Source organism: Kogia breviceps, chromosome 3, assembly GCF_026419965.1.
Source record: "Kogia breviceps isolate mKogBre1 chromosome 3, mKogBre1 haplotype 1, whole genome shotgun sequence".
Lineage (NCBI taxonomy): Eukaryota > Metazoa > Chordata > Mammalia > Artiodactyla > Physeteridae > Kogia > Kogia breviceps.
The window spans coordinates 144,330,568-144,347,423 of NC_081312.1; the positions used below are offsets into that span (position 1 = coordinate 144,330,568).

Genomic DNA, 16,856 nt, shown 5'->3' on the forward strand with positions numbered 1-16,856 from the left:
AGCTCTTCCAGGAGGAGGACCATACCCTTGTCACCTTTATAATCCCAGATACCAAGCACACAGCCTGACACAAAGTGTATGCTGAATAAATGTTGGTTAAATAAAGCATACAACTCATATCTTTTATGAATGTTTTTCATAAGTCTTCCTACATTGTTTTCTATACAAAGAAATACCACAACTGATGCGTGTATATGATAAGGAAATTGTGAAATCATCCTTGCCTAAAAGAAATGTTTTTAATTCATACCTGACTGAGTTTCAAGGCAACTTTTTTTTTTTTTTTGCAGATCAAGTTTTACATCTATAATTTTTCATCCAATAAAATGACTGAATTCCTGTATGTAACAGACAATGCTCTACGTACTTAGAATAAATTACAGAATAAAACAAAGTAAAACAAAAGAACTTTACATTCTGGTTTAATAATTAGAAGAGTGAGATTATGATGCTTTTTGGCAGATACTTTTCAAAAATTACTGATAACAAAACTGTGTATTAATAAGTATTCATAATATTAACATATGTAGAAATACATAAATTATGTTTAATTAGGGTACAGTATAATGCAGCAGAGCCCAGAACACCTAAAAACATAAAGGTATCTAAAACAATTGAATAGAATGAATAAAGATAAAATCAAGGATTTCAACTATATTTTTAAATGTTAACAACTGCCTTGCCTTTTCAGAATGCTGTGAAAATGACCTTTTCTGGAAGTCACGAAATCAGGAAATTTTCTCTCACACATTGTCACCAACAAAATCTGGCTGGAATCAAGAGAAATCAGGCAGAGAAAATCAGCTCACTTAGAAGTAATCTGTATTTGGGCCTTGTTGTCCATTTATTATACATGATGATTTCACTGGGGAAAAAGTGGGACTTTTTGTCCCACTTTCCATGTCCTGACCATGGAAAAGTGTAAGCATTCTTTTCCCTCTAATAATATAGAAGGATGAGTGCAAGAGGAAAATGGAGGAAGGTAAACTGGGATGGTAATGCTTGTGATAATGGAACATGTTAATATTCTATAAAGGCCTCAAAAACTGCTGTTACTTCTGCACTTTTGGCTATAACCTCTGAGCTGACTCCATCATAAACTTCAGTCTTCATCTTCATTCTGAGGTGACTGCATCATTGAAAACAATGTTTTATCTTCTCAACTTACAAAAAGTGTTTACTACTTCACTGGTATTCACTCCAGTTTGTCTTAACAGTCTCTTCTGAAGTAAAGGGATTTTTTTAAAGGTCTGTCTACACAGATTATCCTCCTGAGACAAACTCTCATACACTAGACTAAATTCTTCAAAGAGAGGAAAAAAATTCCTCTTTGTATATGAATTCTGATATTTCGGAGTTACAGCCACGTTTTCAGTTCACTTATGACACAAGGGCATCACGTAGGCTTTTCTGTAGAGATCCAGAGGACAGACTTTGTTTTTCTGTTGTTGTTGTTGTTATTGTTGTTGAAGGTGAAGCATCTGACACTACTGTGAATGATATTTTTTTTTAAGATTTATTTATTATTATTTATTTATTTATTTTTGGCTATGTCGGGTCTTAGTTGCAGCACCCGGGATCTTTGTTGAGGCATGCAGCATCTTTCACTGGGGGGCGTGGCCTTCGTCCTGGTGTACAGGCTTCTCTCTAGTTGTGGCGTGCAGGTTTTCTCTTCTCTAGTTGTGGTGCACAGGTTCCAGTGGGGACGGGCTCTGTAGTTATGGCATGCGGGTTCCAGAGTGAGTGGGCTCTGTAGTTTGCAGCATGTGGGCTCTCTAGTTGATGCACACAAGCTCAGTAGTTGTGGCACATGGGCTTATTAGTTGCCCCGCGGGGCATGTGGGATCTTAGTTCCCTGAGGAGGGATCGAACCCGTATCCCCTGCATTGCAAGGCAGATTCTTTACCACTGGACCACCAGGGAAGTCCCCAGAGGGTAGACTTTAGCAATACACAACACTTCAAACTGTATAGTGCTTTGTTATTTAGAAAGCATTTTCACATGCACATTTAAGCCTCACAAAATCCTAGTGAATAAGGCTTATTCACCTCCACAGTGATAAATAAGTCATACAAAATAAAAACCTTGACATCACCTCCAATGGCTCATTTCACCTCACACTACAAACTCAATTAAGAAGAGGTGCCATCTCAATGACTAAACTGAATATTTTTTAAATTAATTTTCTACTCTTGGATGTCCCCAAATTGGCATGGATTTGGAGCAGTTTCCTTTTATTATTATTTTTTTTTTTTTTTTTTTTTGCGATACGCGGGCTTCTCACCGTTGCGGCCTCTCCCGTTGCGGAGCACAGGCTCCGGACACGCAGGCTCAGCGGCCATGGCTCACGGGCCCAGCCGCTCCGCGGCATGTGGGATCCTCCTGGACCGCGGCACGAACCCGTGTCCCCTGCATCGGCAGGCGGACTCTCAACCACTGCGCCACCAGGGAAGTCCTCCTTTTATTATTTTTAAAATTATTTTTCCTTTTATTATTTTTTCTTTTTAAGAACAAATAAAGTATTGAAAATTTTTTTAAAAAAAGAGGAGGTCCCATCAATTCCACATCTATATGTTCTCACTTGTATCCTCACTAAGCGCTGCTACATGCAAAGCTGTCATTTAAGCTGTGCACCACACACCTTCAGGGGCATCACTCACAATGCAGTGTAACACCTGACCAGACGTACACGGTTGTCCTGACTTCATGAATACTGCTCTCATTCAAGAACGCTGCCTCAGGCTTCCCTGGTGGCGCAGTGGTTGACTGTCTGCCTGCCCATGCAGGGGACACGGGTTCATGCCCCAGTCCAGGAAGATCCCACATGCTGTGGAGCCGCTAGGCCTGTGAGCCATGGCTGCTGTGCGTCTGGAGCCTGTGCTCCGCAACGGGAGAGGCCACAAAAAAGAAGCCTGCCTGCCTCCGCTCTCTGTTACACATTTTCTACTAGCCACACTTACCTTCCTAAGAAGAAAAGGGGACTTCTGATTTCAACCATGACATAGTAATTGTGACTGAATTTAACCTGTCACTGCAAACAATCAGAAAATTGGAAAATATATGCTAAATGTCTGCTTCCAGATACTGGAAAAAAAACCATGTAAGACTACGATCCCTGAGAAAAGGAAAACAAACTACATGAATTCTACCATCATCCTGGTTTCCTGCCTAAAGTCAATTTGCAGATCATTGTGCAGGGAGGGGATCTCAAGTAGAGTAGAGTGCTATCAATGAGTTGAAGGGATAAAGATTAGAGTTCAAGGAGGCAAAGGCACCTGGAATTTGTGGGGCAGAGATCCAAATGAGGAAGCTGTATAGAAAAAGAGCCCCAGAAATCTTCATGGGGTCCCCTTGAGTATGCTACTAACAGGTAATCACACAATATGGCAAAACTCCACAAAGGAAGGCAAAAATGAGCAGGGAATTTTAAGTTCAACAACTCCCAGAGCTCAAATGGGACTGGGAGATGTCTTAAAAGTTGGAAGCAGTGAGAGTGGAACATAAACATTGAAAGCTCAAGGAATTCAATAAATATCTCAGAAGGGTTATGACTTAGTAACAAGCAAAACTATTCCTGTCATAAAAATTACACTATACCCACTCTAACAAAGCTTAAAAGTGACACTTGACTGAGTTCACCTCTAGTAACTCAATCTCCTGACACAACAAAGTCCTGTATTATTTAAAAGAAGACAACAGGGACTTCTCTGGTGGAGCAAGGGTTGGGAATTGGCCTGCCAATGCAGGGGACATGGGTTCAATCCCTGGGCCAGGAAGATCCCACATGCCATGGAGCAACTAAGTCCGTGGGCCACAATTACTGAGCCTGCACTCTAGAGCCCGTGTGCCACAACTACTGAGCCCACATGCCACAACTACTGAAGTCCATGCACCTAGAGCCCGTGCTCCACAACAAGAGAAACCACCGCGATGAGAAGCCTGCGTGCCGCAACGAAGAATAGCCTCCGCTCGCCACAACTAGAGAAAGCCCACAGGCAGCAACGAAGACCCAACGCAGCCAATCAATCAATAAAAAGACAACAAAATCCATTCAATAGTGTAAGATTCAAAATGTTCAGAATTTAATCAAAATTTACCAGACGTGCAGACGCAAAAAAAAAAAGTGACCCATAACCAAAAGAAAAATCTGTCAATACAAATAAGCCTAGAATACAAAGATATTAGCAAACAAAGACTTGAAAACAGCTATTACAAATTATTCACTGATTTAAAGAAAACCAGGAACATTCTGAAAAAAGAGATGCAAGACCAAAAAAACAGATTTCTAGAAATAAAATACAGTATCTGAAATGAAAATTTACTGGATAGGATGAATAGATTAGACACTGCAAAAGAAAATATCCTTAGCTTGACGACATAATATTAGAAACTATTAAAACTGAACTGTAGGGCTTCCCTGGTGGCACAGTAGTTGAGAGTCCGCCTCCGATGCAGGGGGACACGGGTTCGTGCCCCGGTCCAGGAAGATCCCACATGCCGCAGAGCGGCTAGGCCCGTGAGCCATGGCCACTGAGCCTGCACGTCCAGAGCGTGTGCTCCGCAATGGAAGAGGCCACAACAGTGAGAGGCCCACATACCGCAAAAAAAACCACCAAAAACTGAACTGTAAAGAGAAAGAAGCCTGAAAAAAAATAACAGGACCTCCGTAACCTGTGGAATAACATCAAGAGAACCAACACAATTGTAATTGGAGTTTGTGAGGGAAAAACACTTGAAGATACAATGACTAAAAATGTTTCAACTATAAACATACATATCAAACACACACACACATACACACAGGCATAGAAATCTTAAAACCAAATTACTGAAAACAGGAACTTTTACAAGCCGCCAAAGGGAAAAAACCATTATGTAGAAAAGAACAAAGAAGAATTACTGCAGACTTATGAAAAACAATGAAAGCCAAAAAAAAAAAACCACACACAATAGAGAGACATGTTTAAACTGTCAAAAGAAAAAAGTCAACATAATTTTATATCCAGCAAAAGTACCCTTCCAAAATAAAGGCAAAATAAAAACTTTTTAGGGCAGCAAAAAATAAAGAGAATTCACTGCCTGCATTCTATACCATAAGAAATTTTTTAAATGCTTCAGGCAGAAGAAAAATGAGACAAAATAGAAAACCCGATATACACAAAGGAATGAAGAATGATGTAAATGGAAAATATATGGATAAATACAAACTCTCTCATAGACTAATTAAGAAAAAAGAGAAAAGACACAATTACCAATATCGAGAAGAAAAGGTGAAACATGACTACATATCCAACGCAATAAAAGGATAATGGAATATTATGAACAGTATTAGACCAGGGGCAACCCAGGCGTGGTGCCGGGCAACATGAGTTGTGGCCTCCTCTATGGCCGGGAGTCTGCATCCCCTCCAACAGCTCCCTTCAATCTGGTGGACATCAATGATGTGAGCCTCTCCAGCAGCTTTGTGACCTAGCTTCTGTGTCCCGAAATGGACCCAGGGTACATTCTACTGCAGCAGCCACAGCCTCCAGGTGGCAGGCTGATGGGCAAGTTTGTGTTGAAGGTGTCACTGAGTGTCCCTGGCAGAGAGTACGACAGCCTGTTGGTCATCAGCGTTAGCAAAGGCAGCCTGGACGGCAGCCACCCAGTGGTGGTGGTGCCCTACAGCAGTGGGCTGGCGCACATGTGTCCCAAGATCAAGCAGGAGGCTGTCTCCTTGTGTACCGTCGGTCGGCCCCTTGATGCCCACTTGGGCACTGGACCCCCGTTCAGCAATGGCCACGGCTGCCTGCGCATGACTTTCCCCTAGGGCGGCAGCTCCCCAGCAGGACCACCCCGACCCTGGGTGCCGAGGAACTGCTGAGCAGCAGGGACTGCCATCCTGCCCTGCCGCTATTCCCAGGCTTCCATCCCCACCCCGGCCCAACCACCTTCCCTTCCTGCCCGAAGAGATGCAGCTGCAGGTCCCACCACTCCATTACCAAGAGCTCATGTCACTCAGTTCCTGCAAGCCAGAGGAGCCCCAGCCAAAGAGGGGGAGATGGTCGTGGCCCCGGAAAAGGATGGCCATTCACACCTGTGATTACGTAGGCTGCGGCAAAACCTACCCGAAGAGTTCTCAGCTCAAGGCACACCTGTGAACCCACACAGGTGAGAAACCTTGCCGCTGTGACTGGGATGGCTGTGGGTGGAAATCTGCCCGCTCAGATGAACTGACCGGGCACTACCGCCAACACACAGGGTACCACCCCTTCCAGTGCCAGAAGTGCGACCAGGCATTTTCGAGGTCGGACCACCTCGCCTAACACGTGAAGATGCACTTTTAAATCCCAAAACAGTGGATATGACCCACACTGCCAGGCAAGAATTCAGTATTTTTTGCCTTTCACACTGACTTCCCGGTGAGGGGAGGAACCCAGCTTGAAAGCACTATAACCATGGTCAAGTTCCCAACAAGTCAACTTGTGAATGGATAATCTGGAGACATGAGGAAACTAAATGACAAAGAACAGATGGGGTCTATGACTAGATCTTCTATCATTCCAATTCTAAATCCAACTTGAATATATATTCCTGGACTTAGAAAATGCCAAGGGGGTGACTAGATGTTGTGGATATCAGGGTATAAATTAGATCCCTGAGTTGAAGGGAGGGAAGACCAGAATCCCTTGAATTATTTTGATGCAATATAAGCATAAAGATCACCTTGTATGAGGAGGAAGAAATTCAGGTACAGAAAATGTGTTTTAATAGCCTAAACCATGGTGCCTGGTGAGTCTTGGTTCTAAAGGTACCAAATGAGGCCAAAGTTCTCAAACTGCTGCATACTTTGACAAGGAAAATCTATTTTTGTCTTCCAGTCTACATTTATGACCTAAGTCAGGTAAATACACCTGGTTTACTTTAACGTTTTTATGCACACAGTCTGTCATGCACTGTGGTTTTGGATGTGATGGTTTATTCCAAAGTATGCCTTAAGCAGAACAAATTTTTTTTTCTATATAGTTCCTTGCCTTAATAAATATGTAATATAAATTTAAGCAAACTTCTATTTTGTATTATTTGTAAACTACAAAATAAAAAAACATTTTGTGGAATTTGTATTTTGTATACTCAAGGTAAGAATTAAGTTTTAAATAAACCTATAATATTTTATCTGAAAAAAATAAAGTGTTAGACAAATAAATTCAATAACAAATGAAATGGACAAATTCCTTGAAAGACACACATTACAAAACTTGATTCAAGAAGAAACAGAAAACCTGAATGGCCTTAAATCAACTAAAGAAATTAATTACAATTTAAAACCTTCTTATATAGAAAACACTAGGCCTAGAAGGTCTCACTGGTGAATTGTTATATTATCTAAGGAAGATAACACCACTTCTACACACTCTCAGAAAACAGAAGAGGAGCAAGGGAACACTTCCTAATTCATTAGATGAGCCCAGCGTGACTCTGATGACAAAACAAAAGACACATACCCAAAAAAAAGAAAATAATCTACAGCTCAACATCCATCATGAATACAGATATAAAAATCCTTAACAAAATTTTAACAAATTAAATTCAGTAATATGAAAATGATATATTATGACTAGGTAGAATTTATTCCAGAAACACAAACTTGATTTAGCATTCAACAATAAATTAGTGTTATTTATTACATGAACAGAACAAAGGAGGAAATCCATCTGATGATCTCAATGGATTCAAAGAAAGCATTTAATAAAACTTCAACTCATTCATGATTTTTAAAAAATCACTCAGCAAACTGGTATTAGAAGGGTATTTCCTCAGGATCCAGGAATAGGCATTTGTAAAAAGCTCCCCAGGTGATGCTAATACATTGTTGAGTTTAGAATCAAGGAAGAGCCAATCCCTCCTAACACATTTTTTTTTTTTTTTTTTGCGGTATGCGGGCCTCTCACTGTTGCGTCCTCTCCCGTTGCGGAGCACAGGCTCCGGACGCGCAGGCTCAGCGGCCATGGCTCAGGGGCCCAGCCGCTCCGCGGCACGTGGGATCTTCCCGGACCGGGGCACGAACCCGTGTCCCGTGCATCGGCAGGCGGACTCTCAACTACTGCGCCACCAGGGAAGCCCAACACATTTTAACAATGATGACTTCACCAAATTTTGATATTAAATAACTGTGGTATTTGATAACAGGATATTACACAACTGTCCATCAGACTAGTTTTTATTTAAATAATCTGAATAACTAGCTAATGCTCCATAATTGTATGGATCACCTTTGAAATCTGATTCCACCACTTAGTAGCTGTTTTTCAACCACCTAAGCCTGTTTCCTCATCTGCAAAAAAAGGGAGTAAAAGAGTAAAACTAAATCTGCCTCAAAGAGTTATTATAAAGATTATGTTAAACAATTCATGTAAAAGTGTGCCCTGTGCACAAGGCCTATACATAAAGAACTATATCTTATTGAATGTTTCTATTACAATAAAACTAATTTAAGTGCTTGTTTTCTAAAGGGTTTTTAGCTTCATTAAGTCATATATATTGTACAATTATGTCACTTTCTATAACAGGTCAAATCATTACACATATTTTAGGAAATCAAAATATCCTAGTAAAATAAATACGGGCTCAAGAATGCCCTTTATATAGTGATCCCCTACTCACCCTCTCTTGTTAAGTGAAAAGGTTAAGTTGCAAAACTGTTGTTCCCTATTGTGTAAAAAACAAGAGCTATGTATCGCTTGCATATGCATGAAAAACTCTGAGAAGAAACCGAACAGAGTAAATCTCTGCCAAAGGAGTGGAAATGGGGAACAGGAAGTAATGAAAAGAAGAACTTGTTTTTCACCGTATAGCTTTCTATGCTATTCAGATTTTTTTTTTTTTTAGCTTTGGCTTGTATTTTTATAATTTTTCAAAAATAGTTAATAGAAGAAAACATTTTCAGCACTTACATACAGGCTTTCAAAATTAATTTAAACTTTAACACTTTCTCCTCCAGTGTCACCTAGGTTAGTGAAAACCACAACAAATAGATAAAAATACACTTCCTCTGGAAACAACACTTCCATATCAGAACACATAACTTCATTCAAAAGCCAACAAGCCTTTAAAAGAAGAAATTTGAGGGGAGTATAAAATTAACCGCTTCTTTTTACAATCTCTAAAGACCCACTTTGGATTTTGCCTGAACCCTTTTACACAGTTTATTTACATCTAAACCAGCTGAGCCATACCAAAATATTCCTATGTTATTGGTCCAATATCACAGCAAATTGTTCATCTTACATCAGAACACTAAACAAATGCTTTCCTAGAGCTTCCCAAGACGATTTTTATATCGAAATACACTGCTTATGAAACATTCCTCTAAACCAACCTAACGGTTGAAAACTCCAAGCTAGTATAGGAATATTGGATACCAAAAAAATATTTTCCTACCACAACCCAGTCTGAGGATTATTTGCAATACAAAAAGTTCTAAAAATTAGGCACTCTTTAAACATCAATGAGATAGTCAATCAAAACAGTTAGATTATTATTAAATGTTAACAAAAGCTCCTTTTTTTCTGAACTTTCTTGCTATTCAGTGAACATCTTCACCAAAACGTGTCATTTATATTTTTGAAATGTGTTTACAAACACAGCTTTGTTTCACAAAATTCAAAAATACAAAGCCTCCATTCAAATCATAAAAATACCAATTACCTCATCTTTGACTCACTGAATAAATGCAAACCTGCTCCTTTCACAGGGGTCAAACGGGCACTTTCAGAGAGCTAAAAATCAATCTTAGGCGGTAAAGGTGGCATCTCAGAAATCTGCAGGTTTCCAAGTAATTAAAGTTTCTGTTTGAAATAAACACTGTTAAACTACACAAGGAAATATATTCTATACATTTCCGGGGTAAGCTATGTAAGAACTGAGAGTCTAGCAGCCACTATCTCAGATAAAGTGGTCTTAAGTCGGTGAGAAGCTTACAATGGACAATGTTTGTTCTGAGGTAGATTCCTGAGATGAGAATTTTTATCATCTTTATCACAAAGGTCACATCTCCAAATTGATATACCCCTAGATCTCTCCTAACAAAACTCCTTAACTTTCAATTAATGTTTCCCTCAAAACAAAATTTTTCCAAATTCCACATACAACGGTCAACTCAATTCCTGGCTTAAGAAAAAGAAAAGATAAAAAATACAATTTCCAAAGACTTCACGTTGAGATTTGCAACCCAATTTCAAAATACAAAGACAACGTATTTTCTACAGTCGACAAAAGCAGCTTTTGGACCAAAAATCTGAGGATGATTTTAGAAGCATTAAATAAAAGATGATGGTTCATCCTTCCACCAGAAATTAAGCAGGTGAATAGACTCAGTTCCATTAAATAAGATTATCTTTTTCTGCTCTTATAGATGTTTCCCCACATCTATTATAATGCTAGACCATATAACCTCTCTTCTTCTGTGGTTCAACCCAACTGGCAAAAATCTAGGTTACTGTAGGAAAAGTATCACTTCCAACGTTTTGGCCATCTACTGGTTTCCAAACTGTGGTAAAATGGTTCCTACGGCCCTCATTCAACAGAGCTCCTCTACCCAATCAAGGCTAGTATCAGACAAGTCATCCTCCCCACAATATGACGTTACTAAAGAACAAAAATGGCACACACCCTGTGAAAAGAAAACACTATGGAAGAGTTTGCTCTTCAGAGCTAGAGCTAGCTGTGGTTCAGGAGAGGCAGCTGTATTCACATACAACCTCAGTGGCTTTACCACTTGGCCACTTCCTGCTCATCCTTGATGTTTAAATGTGGGGTCTTGCGGTACACAGGCCCCTCACTGTTGTGGCCTCTCCCGTTGTGGAGCACAGGCTCAGGATGCGCAGGCTAAGCGGCCACGGCTCACGGGCCCGGCTGCTCCGTGGTATGTGGGATCTTCCCACACCGGGCACGAACCCGTGTCCCCTGCATTGGCAGGCGGACTCTCAACCACTGCACCACCAGGGAAGCCCTAAATGTGGGGTCTTGGATGCGCTAAGATCTTTTCAGAAGAAGTACAGAACAGGTGGAACATGCTAATAAATGAACACCACAAGTCTCCAGACAGCTAATACACAAAAGTTCAGTGCTTCTTTAAAACTTTACCATGCAGATGATATTAGGAAATAAATATGCAATTTAGGATATTTAATCTAAGAAATTTAATTTAGGGAATTTAATCTCTCTTTCCAGCAATCTATCACACATCCCCAAACCTAAATATCATCATTCACCAGGTGTTTGACCTTAAAGTAGGGTACTTTGCAGAAATACAAGTGTAAAACACTATCTTTGCTTTCAGAAAACATACAATCTAAGATATATATATAAATATCTATATCTATATATATTTTAAATGAGAGTATTCTAAACCAGAAATCCTTTGTTCAATATTCACAAGAAGCAGGCTTCAGTCTTCTTTTAAACTTTACAGCATTAACCCATTAGCTGTCCAGCTACAATAACTGGCTGGACTCAAAATCTGCTGGCCATAACTGCCTTATTGGCTTTAGCTTTGCCTTCAGGAGCAAACAAGAACAAGTACTTTCCTTTACCCAAGAGTCCTTTAAATATCTGGAAGCCATATTTTTACAAAATTATGACCTGAAATGGCTGGAAAAGATTTCATAAAGGAAAGGGGGCTCAAATGGCACAAAAATGGCAAGTAAGTATTCCAGTTTGTAAGAAAAGAATAACTACAGGCAGGAGGTCAGGTAAAGAACCATGTGACTGAACCATACAATTCAGACTGGGGGGGTAGTGAGTATAAAACTGGCTAAAGTAAGTTCCTATCAGATTATTAAAGAACTTAAATGCCAAGGTGGGACTTCTGTTTGTTTTGATAGCCAATACGGAACACATGTAGACTCTGAGACAAACCACAGGAGAAAGATGTTTTAAAGATACGAGGATTGTGTTTTGGACTAAACATTTGGGTCCCCCCCAAATTCATCTACTGAAGCTAATATTTGGAGATGAGGCCTTTGATAGGTAATTAGGGTTAAATGAGGTCGTGAAGCTGGGGCCCCTGTGATGGCATTAGTGCCCTTATAAGAAAGGACACCAGAGAGTTCTCTCTCCTTTATCCCCTCTCACTCACACACTGAGAAAAGGCTATGTGAGAACACAGCAAAAAGGTAGCCCATAAGCCAGGAAGAGTTGACATCAGAACCTGACAATGCTGGTACCCTGATCTTAGACTTCCAGCCTCCAGAACTGTTGGAAAATAAACTGCTGTTGTTTAAGCAACCCAGTCTGTGGTATTTTGTTATGGCAGCCTATGCAGACTAAGACAGATTGGAAAAGAGAGCAAATGGCAGCAAGGAGGCCTAGTAAGAAGACTACTACAATGTCCAGTGGTGAAGTAACAGATTACAGCAGTAGCAGCAAGAATGCAGAAGCCATCAATTACCTATGAAAGAAAAATAAGCTACTTCACCTGGCCCCAGGATTCTTAGAAATTATATTCAGGAACCCTAGTTATCCATTTCCAAGGTCGTTAGTTTTTCTGTTTCACCTACCATCTACTCTCATGTCACTGCAATCTAATAATGATCTTTCAAGAGGGCATTAGGAATTATTACAATCAGAAGGCCCCAGAACTTTCTTGATTCTTGTCAAGTGACTGTCAAATCATCCTATAATCCTAAACCCAGTCATTGTCTTATCCTAAAGAACAATCAGCAAATACCTCAAATGGAGCCTACCAGTCCACAGGCCTCCATCAAAACCACCCCAATAGCAGTACTGGCTCTGGGTTCCATAAAGTTTGAATTTGCTGATTTCCTTCTTTGAAACAAAGTGAAAAGTTCTAAACAATACAATCCCATAAACACATACATAGATGGAGTCAGTAAAAACCTCAATATTTCCCAATAAAAGGTGACCTAGGTGTTTTATATACCCAGACAAGCACACTAATTGGAAAGGGACAGCACTGGGACCTCGGAAAGCCCTCATCTTCCCTAATCACAAAGAACCTGGAAACAGTAGCACCAGCATACAGCCCCAGCCCTGATACCTTGTCATTTATGGATAAGACTAAGTCAACCCTTCCTGCTTGCAGCAGAGGCATACAGCAGATGAGAGTTCCACTTGCATTTCCCAACCTCATCCTTATACCCTCTCATCCTCACTCAGGAGTATACCAAGGCCACCACATCCAGTACTTTAAAATCTTCAAAAGGTTAACTCTTACCGACACTAAAGTTTTGTTCAGATTACTGCTCACCAAACAAAGCAAAAACTTTCCAAAGAACTATTCAACTGTCACCCTACTTAAGCCTGTGGTTAACCTTGTTACTACAACAGATCCTCAACAAGCATTTAAAGCTAAGCTGAGGGGACTTCCCTGGTGGTCCAGCGGTTAAGAATCCACCTTCCAATTCAGGGGACTCAGGTTCCATCCCTGGTCGAGGAACTAATTTCCCACATGCCGCGGGGCAATTAAGCCTGCACGCCGTAACTGCTAAGCCTGCGCTCTAGAGCCTGTGTGCCACAACTAGAGAGAAGTCTGTGAGCCACAACGAAGAGCCCACCCACCACAAGGAAAGATCCCCCGTGCCGCCACTAAGACCAGATGCAGCCAAATAAATAAATATTTTTTAAATAAATAAAAAATAAAACTAAGCTCAGAACATAGGACTCAAAGGTACTAATTTGGGGGCTCTATGGCTTGAGATATAATTAACAGAGTTTACTTTATTGCTTTAACTTCCCTCATCTAACCAAAAAGAGAAAGAACTCATCTGAAGAATTCTGAGATTTTGAGGGTTACCAACTATACGGGGTTCCTTAAGCTATCGCCCCTCTCAATCACCTGATTTAATCTTCAATAACTGACTGTTGGAAATGTATGAGTTTTTCATGAATAGTCACTCGTTCCACAACTTGTGAACTTGGAATCCCTTCAAGAGTTGCTATGCAACCTAACGTAAGACAACTAATATTCACACAGAATCACAAACCTCCACATTTTAGAAATAACTGCCTTAAAAATTATTTAATTTGATGACTATCACAACCCCTTAGGCAGTATTTTTATTCTCATTTTAGACATGAGATAAACAGACTCAGAGAAGTTAATAACATAATGCCGTAGGATCACAAATCTGGTAAATGATAAAGCCAACAATGAACCAAAACTTTGTGACTCCAAACCCCTCCTCTTTTCAGCATACCACAATGTGTCTCTCTCTGTTCTCCACCACCTAAAGCAAACAAACCATTCTATACAGACCAATAAAAAAAAACAGTGCATTAGTGTGTTCTCTCAATGCCTACTGATGCTCTTCAACAAAATGAAAGCCCAGTCTACTTTAAATAAATAATAATACAAAATGGACTAATCAGCACCCTCTCAAACAAATAGTTTCATTTTACTGCACTGAAAAGTCTGTTGCCAAAATTAAATTTTAACAACTTCCATTAAAACCTCTTCTACATGTTTAATAACACTTTTAAACTACCCTTGGAATAACTATTTTCCATCTGCTTTTTACTTGCCTTTATAACTAAACAAACACTAAATCTTTGAAAAGGGGGAAGTGAAAGTAATGAATTTTCCACACTATGAAACAACCATTCTTTTCTATGGCCTCAACTAAATAATAGTGTGAATATTCCAATATCTTACAACTATCAAATTTCATCTTCCTCCAAAGGCACAAAGTCTGATGACAGCTAAACATTAAAGAAGACCACACACAAAAAGAATTATACTCTCCTAAAGCCATTTCGGACTGTAGTTGTCTACATCTAATATCTTGTAATACCAACAAGAAAAGTTTTATTTTATGGAGGCTTTTGATTATTGTTTTCTTTTTAACAATAAATAAATCTTGAAGCACTTTCTTTTGGAGATTATCAGCATGGCACCATTTAAGCCTCCAGTTACAACAAAAAATTTTAAAGATTTCTGGAGATATTAAATTCCTCCTCATGACAAACCGTACTCTGGTGTAGATTGGTATCAGTGCAGGTGCAACTATGACTGATCAGTTTGCTACTTCTGAGGGGCAATAAGAAACCACAGGCAAATGTGTATCACTGTTGATTTCTCTATTTCCTCTGTAAAATGAACTATTACCAACTTCCTACAAGAATTATGAACTAAATAGTGAATAACTAAAAATTTATGTAGTACATTTATCATTACTGATTTTTTTTAAATAATAAGACTCCTGCCACTCCCCCAGTCATTCACTGGGCAAAGTCCCACTGCTCTACAACTTGTTCAGCAAGTCTCAGAGTCTACCCACTCTGGCAATACTCTGAAGTTTGACAAGAGATGTTATATAAAGTATGTTATATAAAGCATATAAAGTATGAAGGCAAGACAGACCCTGGTTGTATGGCCTGTTCTGTGTTCCCACAGCAGGGAATCTCAAACCTCTACAAACTTTATGTGGATTTAATTATTCAATATTATATAATGATTCTTCAGACAGTAACACTGGTAATGCTACAGGGAACAGGTTTGCAAGGGAACCAGAGAAGTCAGTATAGCCAATTGATCTGCCTCTCAAAACAGATACACAAAGACTAGTTTATTACACACTCATTTCACTGCTACTTTCATAGTTATATTTAACAGTAATGGGACTGAGCCGATGACAGGCTCCTGAGGAAAATTTCATACACTCATTAGAATCACAATTTGTTTTTAATGAAGATACCTTGAATGAGTATACTGCAGGAATAAACATCATGCTACTAACTCATGAAAACTTTTAACCAGTATAAAAGTAGAGAATAAAATTACCAAAGACTGGGCTTCCCTGGTGGCGCAGTGGTTGAGAATCCGCCTGCCGATGCAGGTGATATGGGTTTGTGTCCCGGTCTGGGAGGATCCCACATGCCACGGGGCGGCTGGGCCCGTGAGCCATGGCCGCTGAGCCTGCGCGTCCAGAGCCTGTGCTCCGCAGCGGGAGAGGCCACAACAGTGAGAGGCCCGCGTACCACAAAAAAAAAAAAAAATTACCAAAGACTGGTTTTGTTGTCCTCTATGAAACCAAATCTTAGCTCCTCCTTTTCTTCATGAATATGACTTGTAGGATTTTCTTCTGTTTGCTCTCACACAGTTAAATTTGGATAAGGGTCAAGGTTGAGGCTTTATCTTGGAGGTAATCACATGCTGCTGATTTTTTATATATGTATATACACATAATTATTTCTTATTTGGTCTTATATATGTATGTAAATATATCTGTTAGCATCCTGAAAATTTCCATGCAAAATGACCAGGGAAATATCACTATACTCCTTGGCCCAAAAGGTGAAAAGCTTATATACCTCCTCAAAATGAAAACTGACTTCCTAAAACAATGTATAGGGTAAACTTCTCAAACCACAAAGCTCAGTCCGAAAAGCTTATACTGTATTCCAAGAAGAATTTCCTTTATATTAACAAGTCCACCACAATTTTTTTCTGTATTTAAAATAATTGTCTCTAGCCTAGACTTTTCGTCCAAAAGAGAAATTCTTATTATGAGTTGAAAACAACAACAGGGGGGAGGGTGTGAGGGAGATTCACACACACACACACCACAGAAGGGGAGGTCTATAATACCTTTTTGGAAATCCATGGGGCTGAGTGGGTTTTAGAATTCCATTTTTCAGATTTTAGAAAAGAAATACAGTATACATACCATACCATACAAATCAACCCCAGCATCTGGTGACCATACAGTAACTAGAAAAATAAGAAATGTCAATGGCCTCCCTTCGGATAAGATTGAATCTTGCCACTAAAATAGTTTATGCTGAATTTAAAGGAAAAAATTTTATTCAGATCTTTTCCAATTTCAAAATGGCAGATCAGTGATTGTGGACCTTTG

General features: G+C 39.6%; 1 protein-coding gene and 1 pseudogene across 7 annotated transcripts in view; one reads left to right on the forward strand and one right to left on the reverse strand.

The window, feature by feature from the left end:
• The window catches only part of LOC136793732 (Krueppel-like factor 4 pseudogene), a 125,752-nt pseudogene extending 119,426 nt beyond the window's left edge, over positions 1–6,326 (forward strand).
• TCF12 (transcription factor 12) overlaps positions 1–16,856 on the reverse strand; it is a 396,768-nt gene that overhangs the window by 368,135 nt on the left and 11,777 nt on the right. The gene's annotated exons all lie outside the window — the stretch shown is intronic.